Source organism: Lissotriton vulgaris, chromosome 3_1 (genome assembly GCF_964263255.1).
Source record: "Lissotriton vulgaris chromosome 3_1, aLisVul1.2, whole genome shotgun sequence".
NCBI classification, from domain to species: Eukaryota; Metazoa; Chordata; class Amphibia; order Caudata; family Salamandridae; genus Lissotriton; species Lissotriton vulgaris.
Genome location: NC_141689.1, coordinates 1,083,511,712 through 1,083,525,445, shown reverse-complemented (window position 1 = coordinate 1,083,525,445; position 13,734 = coordinate 1,083,511,712).

The following is a 13,734-nucleotide window of genomic DNA, read 5'->3' as shown; positions in this document are numbered from 1 at the left end:
GTGAAAAACAAAATGGAGGGTAATTAACTACCAGGACATGCTACACATATCAAGCCATGTCCTAACTTACACACACAATGGACCTACCATAGGGGTGACTGACATGATGCTAAGGGAAGGTTCAGGGGCTGTAAGGGGCTGGGAAGTGTGGGCACTTCACAGCCAGGATGGCAGTACTGGACTGCACGCAGACACTGCAGTGGCAGGTCTGAGGTACCATTTACAAGCTGCTTCTGTGGGTGGCGCAAACCAGCGCTACAGGCCCACCAGCTGCATTTTGGTTACCAGCCCTGGGCACACACAGGTCACACTACTAGGGTCTAACAAGTAACCCAAATAAGCCAATCAGGGATATACCAATTCACAGTCATATTTACATAGGGAGCATTTGCGCTGTGGCACTGAGTGGCAGTGGCACAGCACCCAGAGCATCTAATACCAGCAAAAACATAGGAGACAACAGCGAAAAATGGAAGGGAGACCCACGCCAATGGTGCCAGGGCTAACACATGTCCTAATAGTGAATTACAGCCATTTTTGTTTTTCACTATTGCAAGGCTACCTGTTCTCTATAGGCCAGAATGGTCTGTTAGATTATTACATTTTTATAATCCTAACTGACCCAGGGAACATGGTAGAAATTTGAGTTTAGTATGCCTGAACTCAGAATGATAAAATACATCTTTTAGTGAAGTTGGTTTTAACATTCTGAGTTTGAAAATACCGCTTTTAGAAAGTAGGTATTTTCTTACCTAACCTTTCAAGCCTGCCTCTGCTAGATTGTGTATTCCCTGTCTGGTGTTTTTGAGTGACAGGGCTGGGGATTCCAAGAGACAGAATGAGTCAGCCCAGTGGTGAATAGAGAGATCTGCATTTAGATGGGGGGGAAGAAGTTGCACCTGGGACCTGAATAGGGCTGTGCCTGCCTTCCAAAATGCTGGCTCCACCTCCTTGGGTGTGGTTGATATCTCTGCCCTGCACTGTGAAAGAAGAGAAGGAATGATGTCAACAAAGTGCTCCAGGGCTGTGCTTTCCCTCCACAATACTGGCTCCACCTCCTGTAGGGCGTCTGATGTTTCTGCCCTGCACTGTGAAAGGAATGAATGAGTCTTGTAAACAGAGTGCTTCAGAACTGGTTTTGCCTGGGCAAAGGACCCTGCCCTTAGAGGACAAAGGATTTTGGGGTATAAATATTGGGACCCTGATCCCAAGAAATTAGATCACTTTTGGACTACAAGAAGAAACCTTTACTGAGGAGAGGAGCCTGAAGAAACTGAGGAGAGACTATCCCTAAGCTGAAGTGCTGCTTGGGGGATTGGCCTGCAGTGGTTGCCTGACTGCCATAGGAAGGAGAAAGTAACTTTGTGTACTTTGCTTTCAACTTGTGAAGGATCTCCAAGGGCTTGGAACGGAGCTTGCCTCCTGCAGAAGTCTCAGGGACAACAGACGTCACCCACCAGCTCCCCAAGAGTCTTCCTGAAGTGCCTGCAGCTGTGCCGGACTTTCTGGGGACTTGCATGTCGCAAGGAGCTGAAGGCACGACTCAAGATCGAGAAGCCTGTCGCAGAACTGCCGCTGCCACTTCACAATACGAAGCGCCCCGCATCACCGGAGAAGAGGATCGGCGTCGCCGCAGATGCCGCCGCATCACCGGGAAGCGTGTCGCAGGAGAAGAGAATAGACGTCGCATCAGACGCCACCACATCTCTGAAAAGTGTGTCGCAGGGCCTGTCGTGGCTCATCGCCGTAGAAGAGGATCGAAGTCGAAGCAGACGCCGCCGCATCACCTGGAAGAGTGTTGCAGGGCCTGTCCCAGCTCGCATCGTTGTGGAAGCAACTTGCATTGCCAGGAGAGAGGATCGACATCGCAGCAGACGCCGCCACATCACTAGGAAGCTTGTCGCAGGGTATGTCGTAGCTCGCATCTTGTAAAGTATCTCGCATTGCCGGAGAACAGGATCGACGTCGCAGCAGATGCCGCCGCATCACCAGGAAGCATGTCGCATCAAGGAGAGAGCGTCATATTTATTTCTTTGCACCGGAAATTTGGCGCATTTCCATTGCTGCAAAATTTCTGTTGTGGAAGCGCAACGCATCGTAAGGTACACTGACGCAGTGTTGCATCTTAAGAACTGAACTAAACTAAGCTAAAACTACCATCTTAAGTAAAGTATTGTGGATTTATATCGTTTAATGGTCTTGTGTTAAGTCTATATAAAGAATACTTATTTTGAATATACAACTGTGTGGTGTCCATCTGTAGTGTTGTCACTGGGTTACTGTATGTGGTCACAAATGCTTTACACACTGCCTCTGAGAGAAGCCTGTCTGCTCGTGCCAAGCTACCACGGGGTGAGCAGGGGTTATTTTAGGAGTGTACCTCCTTACCCTGACTAGAGGCAAGGGTCCCTATTTGTCACAAGTACCTACCTGTGCCAACTAGAGACCCCCAAATCTAACAACCCCACTCCACCTGTCTACAGTGCACCCCACCCTATCCCAATACAATCCATCACAATCTACCACACTCCACTACAATCTACCACACTCAACTCAAATCTAACCCAATCTTCCCCACTACTAGGTATGGGCAAATTTTGCGAATCTCGCGTTCGCGAATTTTGCGGATTTGCGAATTCGCAATCCGCAAAATCCGCGAATTCCCGCAAATTTGCGGATTATTTTTTTTTATGTTCGCACGGGTTTCTGCAAGTTCGCGAGGGTTTTGTACAATTTCGCAAATTGCAAAATTGTACAAAACGCGTGCAAACTTGCAGAAACCCGTGCGAACACAATGTGCCCAGTAGGGTATGTGCCTCTTGTGTGAATAAAAGGTCAGAGAAAGATCAGTTCAGCAGATGAAGAGAAAGAAGCTCGGGTATTGCGCTCGTGAAAGTCAAGGATGCAAAGCCTATCCAGCATCACAGCTGATTTTCCACGGTAGATTTGGGAAGAAGGCACACTTGTCCAGCCTCGACGACGCTCACGATTGTTTTTGGGCTAATGAATGAGTCACTGAATTTGAGCATCAACTAGTTCGAGCGACCATGTGTGTGTTACTATGCAATCGCCCCGAAGGGCGCAGGGGTCCCTTGAGTGAGCTGCAGACCTGACCTGTGCCCAGCCATGCAACTATTTTACAATGGCGCCAGCACGCTGCCAGCGCCGTTGTAAAATAGTTACAAAGTTAGCTTGCACAGGAAGCACTGAGATCAAATAAAGCAGCACCTGCTTCGTTTTATCTAGTGGTTCCTGTGCAAGCTAACTTTGTAACTATTTTACAACGGCGCTGGCAGCTTGCTGGCGCCATTGTAAAATAGTTGCATGAGTGGGGGTTCAACTTTTGAACCCGTTACGTTCGCGGATTTTTTTTTGCGGATTTTGCGGGAAATCCGCAAAATTCGCGGATAGCGGATTTCCCAAAAATCCGCAAAATCCGCGAGCGTAACGGATTTCCCGCTCACAATGTACCCCACACCACTCCACACTACCCCAATCTACCCCACTCCACTCTACCCTGAACTACCCCCCTCCACTTCAATCTAAACCATTCCACCCCATCTACCTAATCCACCCACCTCCAATCTACCTCACCCCACTCAATGTTGCAAGCCACTCACCTAAACCACCTCCAGGTGGTTACGATTAGGCGAAGACAGTTCGAAAATCCTTCTGAGGGCGAACTGCAGATAGTAGTGATAATAGACACACTGTGCCAACGGTAGCCCCCACATGGAAGGGGGCTGCAAAGAGAGAGAGAGACACAATACGGGCTGTTCAAAACCCTGGTCTGCGCCACCAGACTGCACCATTGGATTCTGGGTGGTCAGTTCTTCGGGGTTGGGACATTACTTGGTCAACCTGCAAGAGTAGCTCGACACCACTACCTGTAATAAATGAGCAGACACAAAATGTTATGAATTAGTACACTGAGTCTGCATTGGCATATGGTACACGTTATGTATGCTACTGACTGGCATGTACGATACACATTATATACGGGTCCCGTCGTCACTACGCCACTGGACTCAAGCTATCCTGGCTGAAGATGGCTGATAACCAGAAACCCGTCCTAGGATGCTTGATTCCGGTCCAGGGAAGACATGGCTTGGCAGTTCGGGCTGGACTGTTCCCATGAGGCACAGGGTCAAGACTGATTTTTATATGGCCATGTCGAACTGGGGTGGCTTGATGATTAAAATAACGATGGATTAAACCCAGATCTGTGACTGGAGGTGAATGTTTTGCCATTGTGCAACATTCCGTCCATCATCTTGTGTGTTTTGCTGTTCACCCTAAGTGTGAAGGGTATGCCCAGACTTGGGTCCTGTGCTCACTACGTCACTGGAGTCAAGCTATCCTGGCTGAAGACGGCCATATGGCCATGTCTGAACTGGGGTGGCTTGGTGAGCAAAATAACAATGGATTAAACCCAGATCTGTGACTGGGGGTGAATGTTTTGCCATTGTGCAACATTCCGTCCCTCATCTTGTGTGTTTTGCTGTTCACCCTATGTGGGAAGGGTAAGGCCAGACGTGGGTCCCGTGCTCACTTCGCCACTGGAGTCAAGCTATCCTGGCTGAAGACGGCTGATAGCCAGAAACCGGTCCTAGGATGCTTGATTCCGGTCCAGGGAAGACATGGCTTGGCAGTTCGGGCTGTACTGTTCCCATGAGGCACAGGGTCAAGACTGATTTGCATATGGCCATGTCTGAACTGGGGTGGCTTGGTGAGCAAAATAACGATGTATTAAACCCAGATCTATGATTGGGGGTGAATGTTTTGCCAATGTGCAGGTCCAGGGAAGACATTGCTTGGCAGTTCGGGCTGGACTGTTCCCATGAGGCACAGGGTCAAGACTGATTTTTATATGGCCATGTCGAACTGGGGTGGCTTGATGATTAAAATAACGATGGATTAAACCCAGATCTGTGACTGGAGGTGAATGTTTTGCCATTGTGCAACATTCTGTCCATCATCTTGTGTGTTTTGCTGCTCACCCTATGTGTGAAGGTATGCCCAGACGTGGGTCCTGTGCTCACTACGTCACTGGAGTCAATCTATCCTGGCTGAAGACGGCCATATGGCCATGTCTGAACTGGGGTGGTTTGGTGAGCAAAATAACAATGGATTAAACCCAGATCTGTGACTGGGGGTGAATGTTTTGCCATTGTGCAACATTCCGTCCCTCATCTTGTGTGTTTTGCCGTTCACCCTATGTGAGAAGGGTAAGCCCAGACGTGGGTCCCGTGCTCACTTCGCCACTGGAGTCAAGCTATCCTGGCTGAAGACGGCTGATAGCCAGAAACCGGTCCTAGGATGCTTGATTCCGGTCCAGGGAAGACATGGCTTGGCAGTTCGGGTTGGACTGTTCCCATGAGGCACAGGGTCAAGACTGATTTTCATAAGGCCATGTCTTAACTGGGGTGGTTTGGTGAGCAAAATAATGAAGGATTAAACCCGGATCTGTGACTGGGGGTGAATGTTTTGCCATAGTGCAACATTCCATCTATTATCTTGAGTGTTTTCCTGTTCACCCTAAGTGGGAAGGGTATGCCCAGACGTGTGTCCCGTGCTCACTACGCCACTGGAGTCAAGCTATCCTGGCTGAAGACGGCTGATAGCCAGAAACCGGTCCTAGGATGCTTGATTCCGGTCCAGGGAAGACATGGCTTGAAAGTTCGGGCTGTACTGTTCCCATGAGGCACAGGGTCAAGACTATTTTGCATATGGCCATGTCAGAACTGGGGTGGCCTGGTGAGCAAAATAAGGATGGATTAAACCCAGATCTGTGACTGGGGGTGAATGTTTTGCCATTGTGCAACATTCCATTCATCATCTTGCGTGTTTTGACATCCTCCTGGGGCCACCACTAGCCACCAAGAAGAAGATTTCACCTGCCCCACTAGGCATTATAGGGCGCTCTCTCTCTGGCCAATGCATATTAGAGGAGTGACTCCCCTGCTGCATGGCGAGAGCCCCATTGCGATCCTAGGTTGCCTAACGTGGCTGCTGGATCTCATTGGGGGCCCGGTCCTACCCATCCCCCTTATAGCCAGGTGAGCTTGTAGCAGCTCGAGGAGCCCACCCCGGCTGCTCCTGTCGCTTCTTCTTTTATTGGAGGCCCAGTCCCACCCGTGCACTCTGCATTTTAGTCACATTGGTGGGAAATGTAGTTCGGGGAGCCCACCCCCGGCTTCTCCCGCTGGCTCCACCCGGCCCTCAACGTTGTGTGCAACTGCGGGAGCCAGAGCTTCTATTCTGGTCTGCCTGCTCCTGCGGGTAGACCTGGAGGCTGCTCTTCGTTGGGCTGGGCTGGGGGGAGTGAGATGGCACTCCTCCCTCCTTCCTCCAACCACTGGGGAGTGCAGCGGCACTCCTCATTCCTCGTAGTACACATCGGTGGCCCGGAGTTGGGATCCCGGGCTCCAGGTAATCTTTGCGGGGAGTGCAACAGTGCTCCCCGACTTGGCTTCGAGGTCCAGAGACGGAATGCTGGACCCCAGGGAATCCTTCACGGGGCGTGCGACGGCGCTCCCCGATGTCCTTCTTCACAGGGGGCGCGACAGCGCTCCCCGACTTCTGCGGGGCCCAGAGTTGGGGGTCCCAGGCCCCTCTCACAATTTCTAGGGTGGCACAACGGTGCTCCCTGTCTCCGTTTTCGTCCGGTGCCAGGGTGGGCTTCTGACACCTCTCCTGGGCAGTTTCATATAATTGATGTAAGGAAATTCTGGCAACTTGTAGGACAGCCTATTGCAACAGAATCCATTAAGAAGAAGCCCAAAAAACACCTCCATACAAATACCACATCCTCACAAGTATTTTGACCGAACTCTGTTCAATAATGTACACGGCTTGTACCTCCCAAACTGACTGCAAAGGCAGAAAAGTAACTCCAGAACAAAGTTATAAGGAGACGTGTAAGCTGTCAGCACAAAAGACGGCAGTCCATGTTCACAGCAGAAGATGCTGTTATCGATTATACAAACAAATGTGTCCTGTAAATGTGTGATAAGAAAAACAACTTGCTTAATGACCCAGAGAAAGGGTTTTCAAGTATCCCAGAGTAACAATGGGCGCTCTGCCAGAGGTGGACGCTAAGATTGTTAGGGCTATATAAGTGTATGTGGTGCACCAGGCGAGCGGAGAAGAACTCCTAACCGCTCAACTGTATACCAGACTAAACTAACATGCCAACAGTAACTACAGTAATGCCTTATGCACACACAGTCAAAATCTCTTACAGTAGTGTATATGTCTAGTACACAATTCAAATAAGCCAAAGTCAACATATAACAAGCAAAGTTCTTGACACAGTATCGCGGTAGATTCGAAGGTCTAATGGTTCCACAACCAGCCAACACGTGTTTCGTCGCGTTAGGAACAGTGTGTTCGCGACTCCTCATGGTTGCGCAATGTTTAGCTAGGGAAAAAAGGGAGGTCGCTCCACCGGTGATACTTCCGACCCGGCAGGGCCCGTGACCAAGTAGGAGCAATTTCTTGAAAAGCGTTGCACAACAGAAGAGGTGCTCCTGCGTATGTTTTCGGAGTACGGTGCCACTCTGTTAGTAACAGATGCATCAATAAGTCAAAGTGGAGGTCATGCTCCTGCCATGGCCAGGGGGTGTGATTTTCATAAACAAGTGGTATAGGCTGATTACGGTGCTCCCGGGTCGCCGTGTTCCAAGTGTACGACCCTATACTTGGAACACGGCGACCCGGGAGCACCGTAATCAGCCTATACCACTTGTTTATGGATACCGCACCCCCTGCAAGTGATCCGCTCCAGACGAGTACCAGAAACCTCTCCCGGGCTTATTGCCAAGAAACACATGGCTGGAGCATGATCTCCACTTTGACTTATTAATGGATCTGTTACCAATAGAGTGACACCGTACCCCGAAATCATACGCAAGAGCACCTCTTCTGTTTTGCAACGCTTTTCAAGAATTTGCTCCTACTTGGTCACAGGCCCTGCCGGGTCAGAAGTATCACCGGTGGAGCGACCTCCCTTTTTTCCCTAGCTAAACATTGCGCAGCCCTGAGTAGTCGCAAACACACTGTTCCTAACGCGATGAAACACGTGTCGGCTGGTTGTGGAACCATTAAACCTTCGAATCTACAGCGATAATGTGTCAAGAATTTTGCTTGTTATATGTTGACTTTCGCTTATTTGAATTGTGTACTAGACTTATACACTACTGTAAGAGATTTTGACTGTGTGTGCTTAAGGCATTACTATAGTAACTTGCTGTAGGACTCACATTCAGCCCCACACATGAAATACGAGCAAGGCCTTGCAGCTAACCTGTGAATCTTTAATGTCAACTATAATTAATAAGCAAGGGTAGCATCTGTCTCAGGCGCAGCCACAGCGCTCTCTCAAACTATATGGAACAAAATTCAGAAGACATTAAATGTGAATACATTAGAAAATGGCAAGGTTTTTACGTAAACTGTGATCAAAACGTTTTGTTTTGGATTTTAGCATTGTCTCACACAAAAATCGTGGCACAGGGCCTGATTCACAGAACTAACTTAAGACAAAATCCTAAACTTACTACTTTTGGTATTCACAGAAGGCATTTAGTAGTAGTAGTAAAGTTAGGATTTTGGCTTAAGTTTGACTTAAGACAAACTTAAGAAAGACTTAAGACAGACTTAAGGTAGACTTTAGTTAGGATTTTGTCTTAAGTTTGTCTTAAGTCAAACTTAAGACAACATCCTAACTTTACTACTACTAAATGCCTTCTGTGAATACCAAAAGTAGTAAGTTTAGGATTTTGTCTTAAGTTAGTTCTGTGAATCGGCCCGCTGTGTATACATATGCATATTGTTAAACTTAAAGGGAAATAATGATAAAACTAGAGAATAGGAAGGGCATACATGCATGCTTACCATATTCAAAAGCCACCTAGAACGAAATATTCTCAATTGAACATGTATCAAAAGTGTTCATTCTAGCCTATATTGCAGTTGAACATTTTCTCAGAAAGAAAAATAAAAAAAAATACAGCAGATGATTACATCAGCATCAAGTAGCATTAGAAAAAGTTATGCTTCTAAGGGCTAGCATTCTTCTTTTTATGATACCTTGCATTCCAGGTAAAGCAAACATCAGAACATGAACAGGCAGCACTGCAATGTCAAGTATGCTGCTTCCGTTGGCAGCGTTTCTAATAAACATGTAAAAAAAATAACTAACCTCAAATTAACGCATGGTGATGCCAAGATAAAAAAAATATGTGTGGAGACCCACCAAAAACTTCGCAATTTATACTGCCAGCATCTTCCTACAGCATATTCTTATATGTACACATTTGTATTTGACAACATGAAAACTGTTCCTCAGTCACATCCAACTTGTGGAGAATGAATGTAACAAGCCCCTGCTTGACAGATGCGGCTGCTAATAAACGGCTTGTTTAAGGAAGTTTGTAGCTTTTATTTCCTATCTACAACACACATAATTTGAAACAGTGGAGCTTACGGGGTGTGACTTAGCAAGTCCCATTTATTAAGCCATCCTTCTGGGGTATTTCAAGCTGCATTCTTAAGCACAGCGAAACGGACTGCTGAATAAAGGAAGCACGCAAAAGAGCGCCAAGGAGCAGTTTTCACAATGTTGTTAACTTACCTGCACCTCAGAAAAACGTGCCAACTTTAAAAATGCCGGTATGTATTTGTTTGTCTTTTTATATGTTGTCAAAATTACTGGGAGGGTTCATGATGCTAATTCGTTTTAAACCCCTTCTTTTTTCTTTTTCTCCTTTTTCTTTCCGCCACTCATGTATGCTCCATGTAAATATATATTTTTTTATATACAATAAAAAATTACAGAAATAAAAAAAAAAAAAATGGATAACCTACTCCATCCTTACCACTAAAATAAATAAAATCAAGTGATCGCTGAGCGGGCGCGCGTTGAAGATGAAACAAAACATAATCCCTGCTGAGAAGTGCTCGTCTGAGCAAAGCCAATAAAAGTAGATAAAGCACTGCAATTTTGTCCTTGTGTAACATAACTGGTGCTCATGTAAAGTGCTCCAATACCTCTGGGTTAAGTTCGCAATATATAAAACTGCAACAAAACTAAAGAATCGGGTAGCGGGAGCCGCGTTAACAGTGAAAACAAAACACAGCGACTAGAGAAGCTTAAATGTCAATGAAATGTAAAAATGGGAACACGCGAAAGCCTTTGTAGCCCAATATACGCACGAAAATGGCAATACATTTGTATGAAAATGGATAGTCTGCTTCACCCTCACCACTAACATAAATAAATAAAGTGAGGCAATCACAGAGCAGGCGCGTGTTAAAGATGAAACAAAACACAAACACAAACACTTCTGAGAAGTGCACTCCTCAGCAAAATAAATAAAAGTAGATAAATCACTGCAATCGTGTAGCTAGAGCTGCATTAACAATGAAAACAAAACACAGCTACTGTAAAAGATTAAATGCTAAGGAAATGTAAAAATTAGAACAAGCAAAAGCCTTTGAAGCCAAATATACACACGGAAGATCAAAGGGAACATTCCGAAAGGCAGTGGATGGTTGGAACACAACTAATAACAAACAGCAAGGAGGGAAAGCAACAATTAAAAAACGGAATGAGTTCTTCCAACCAAATGCTCAAGAATGAAATTGTAAGGAAACCGTAATTGGCCAGTGCTCATCTGTCTTTGAACAGAATTGATTTATGGACAGCCAAATGAGTTAGGAGGCAGCAAACAAGAAAGACACTGGCATGAATGTGTGATGAGCAGCATCTGGGACCAAAGTCGTTTTTCGACTACAGCAGGTCTAGCAGACAGCGCATGCACGCTGCCTAGGCTCGACCTAAAAAGGATTAAGTTCAAGGCATGAGGCATTGTTTACATGGCTATCTCACACTCTGGGCCTAGGTTCATGAGAGGCCTGCTTCGATTTTACGAGCCGACCGGTGTTCTGTGGTCAGCAAAGTCCAATCGAGCACTACAATATAGGTTCAGCTAAGCCAGAGCTTGGGGATGCTTGTTTAGATATCTGGCCTCCAAACTCTGGAACTCCCTTCCACTTCAGCTTCGACTTCGTCCCAGCGAAGCTTTGTTCAGGAAAAATCTCAAAACATGGCTTTTTTATTACAGCTTTACTGGGTTAATCTGTACTGTATTATCACTGGTTGGGTAGCTATGCACTCCATAAGAAAACTAACCCAAGCAAAACTTCTAAGCAAGCTATTTTAACTATAGAATCCTCTCATGATTTTTATGTTATCCTTAATATTTTCTGTATAGATGAAATTGAGTTAATAAAATCAAGCATTACAAAAAGTGCCTTGGATTCTCAAATTGCAAAACATGCTAATCCTTGCAACCTTCACTCTTCTAACCTTTCTCAATGAAAGTGATCTTCAGAGGCTAATGAAAAGAATGACATCAGAGTCACCAATTGAGTTATACCCCCTGTGTATTATGAGAAACTTAGCTGAGGTTATTGAAGCCCTGCTCATGATCTCACTGAACAAATCCTTAATGCAAGGATTCATTCCTAACACCTTTAAAAAGGCCAGAGTTATCCCACTGTTGAAAAAACAATAGGATGACTTTGGCGTGCTAAAAAACTTGTTGTCCAGTTTCCCTATTCTGCAATAATCTAGGGGGCACATGTAGCAAAGGATATTTGCAGTCATCTACAAAACTCGGATTACTTTAAGATGTTGCAAGCAGGGTTTTTTCCTCCTCATAGCACTGAACCAGTGATCTTGGCAGAAGTCAATGATCTGTAGCTAGGCGATGACGTTAGGCTCACATCCTCTCTGATGCAATTGGGATTTATCAGCTGCCTTCGAAAAAAGATCTTTAGTCAGCCATTTAAGGGCAGCTCATTTCAGGTACTTGGGCATGATTTGTCAGAAATATTTTCGGCAAGACTGGGCCTAGGCAATTTAATGGGCACCCTATACTGCAGCCCCCATCTCCATAACTTAAGGAGTCCCTCAAGGATCATCTTTATCCCCACATCTGTTTAACATATACATTGGCAAGCTCAGTGCTTAATTTGTAAAAGAATGAGTCCCCCTGCAAACAGTTCTGCTAGACAGTGCTAGTAGAAATTGATCTGCTGAAAATCGATGTGCTGATGTGCTGTATAGTGTTGAATTCACCTCAGTCCCCTTTAATCCACTACCAGACACTCCCGGACCCTTTATCTGACTCTCGCAGGTTCCTGCTTTCTCTTTTTGTGCACGCATTTCCGTCTTTCTCTTCCTTTGTTATTCCCATTCGTGTTTTGCTCTCTCTCGCTCGTGTTTAATATCTGAAGAGGAGATGTTAGAAATGGGATCCCTGGCTGGCCAGGGCTTGCGCCAAGGTCAGTCAGAGACCACCACTCCCAAGTCAGGGCAAGGGAGTTACACGCCAAGATAACCCCTACTCACCCTCTAGGTAACGTGGCGCGAGCAGCAAGGCTAAACTTGGAGGCGATATGAGTTAAGTATTTGCGCACGCACCCCAGCAACAACACCCAAGGTCCACCACAAAGGAAACTCCACACAAGGTTATATATAAATAGCCTTTGTATTACACCAAAGCACATTAGATAAAACACACACTTTACAATGTGCCAGGGGCACGGGCAGAATTTACAGGGGATATTTACAAGACAGGGCCACCTGGACCACTGTCAGGAATCAGCACTTTTAGAAGTTAGCACTTTTAGAAATAGCACTTTTGAATGTAAAATCACTGTAGCACCCAATATAAAAATAGAGCACACAACCAGTAATCACTGGTAACAGGACCTCACTAGCACCACTTGTACTAGGGAGAAAACAACCACCTACATATCACCATACCTGTAGGGGTGTAAGAACATAACACATGATGCAATGCATAACATTCATTCAGAGGTGTAAGGGAGGAAAACACATGATGCATCACAATACATTCAGAGGTGTAAGCAAAATGAACAATTGCGCCAAACTCACGTAAGTCACCACCTGTGACTGTCCCTAGGCCATCTGGCCTTGTTAGGGCTAGGACGCCCTGTGTCCAATGTCAGGGGGCCTAAACGTGGCAGTTGCCCACAAAGTGCTGGGCAACTGGGTAGCACAATGATGGGGCCAACACGATGGGGGAGCCTCACAGGCTCTGCAGAATGACTGTCCCCTTGGAGCCTCGTTGGGCTCTGAATAAACAAAATGTACCCCTGAGCCTCTCTGGGCTCTAAGCATGAATGTGGGACCTTTGAGCCTCGCTGGGCTCTGGAATTAAGAATCGCCCCCTCGAGCCTCGTGGCTCGCAAACAGAAAATGCCCCTGAGCCTCGCAGGCTCTGAACACCCGAGGGGGGGGCGCGGGCACCGACAATGTGCCCCGACAAGGTAGAGCCTCTCCGGCTCTCAACAACTGCCCCCTGAGCCTCTCCGGGCTCCTTTATCAAACAAATGCTGCCTCTTCGATGGAGCCCCCCTCCTGGGGACTCGAAATGCAGGTGACGCCCCCCCAGCACCGGAGACACAGCGCAGCACTCACCAGGACTCTGGGGGGCGGGGCTCCTCCTCGGCTCCGTCTTGGCGGCGTGCTGGGCGCTCTCGACGGAGACTCCGTAACCTCCCTCTTTCAGGCCGGTCACCACGGGGCTCTCCCTGGGGCCGTGGTAGTTAAGGAAGCCTCTTCTCCACAAGCAGGAGCGCGGAGTAGGCTCCCGCGGCTCCTGCTTCCTGGTCCGCGTCAAGTTGTCCCTCCACAGC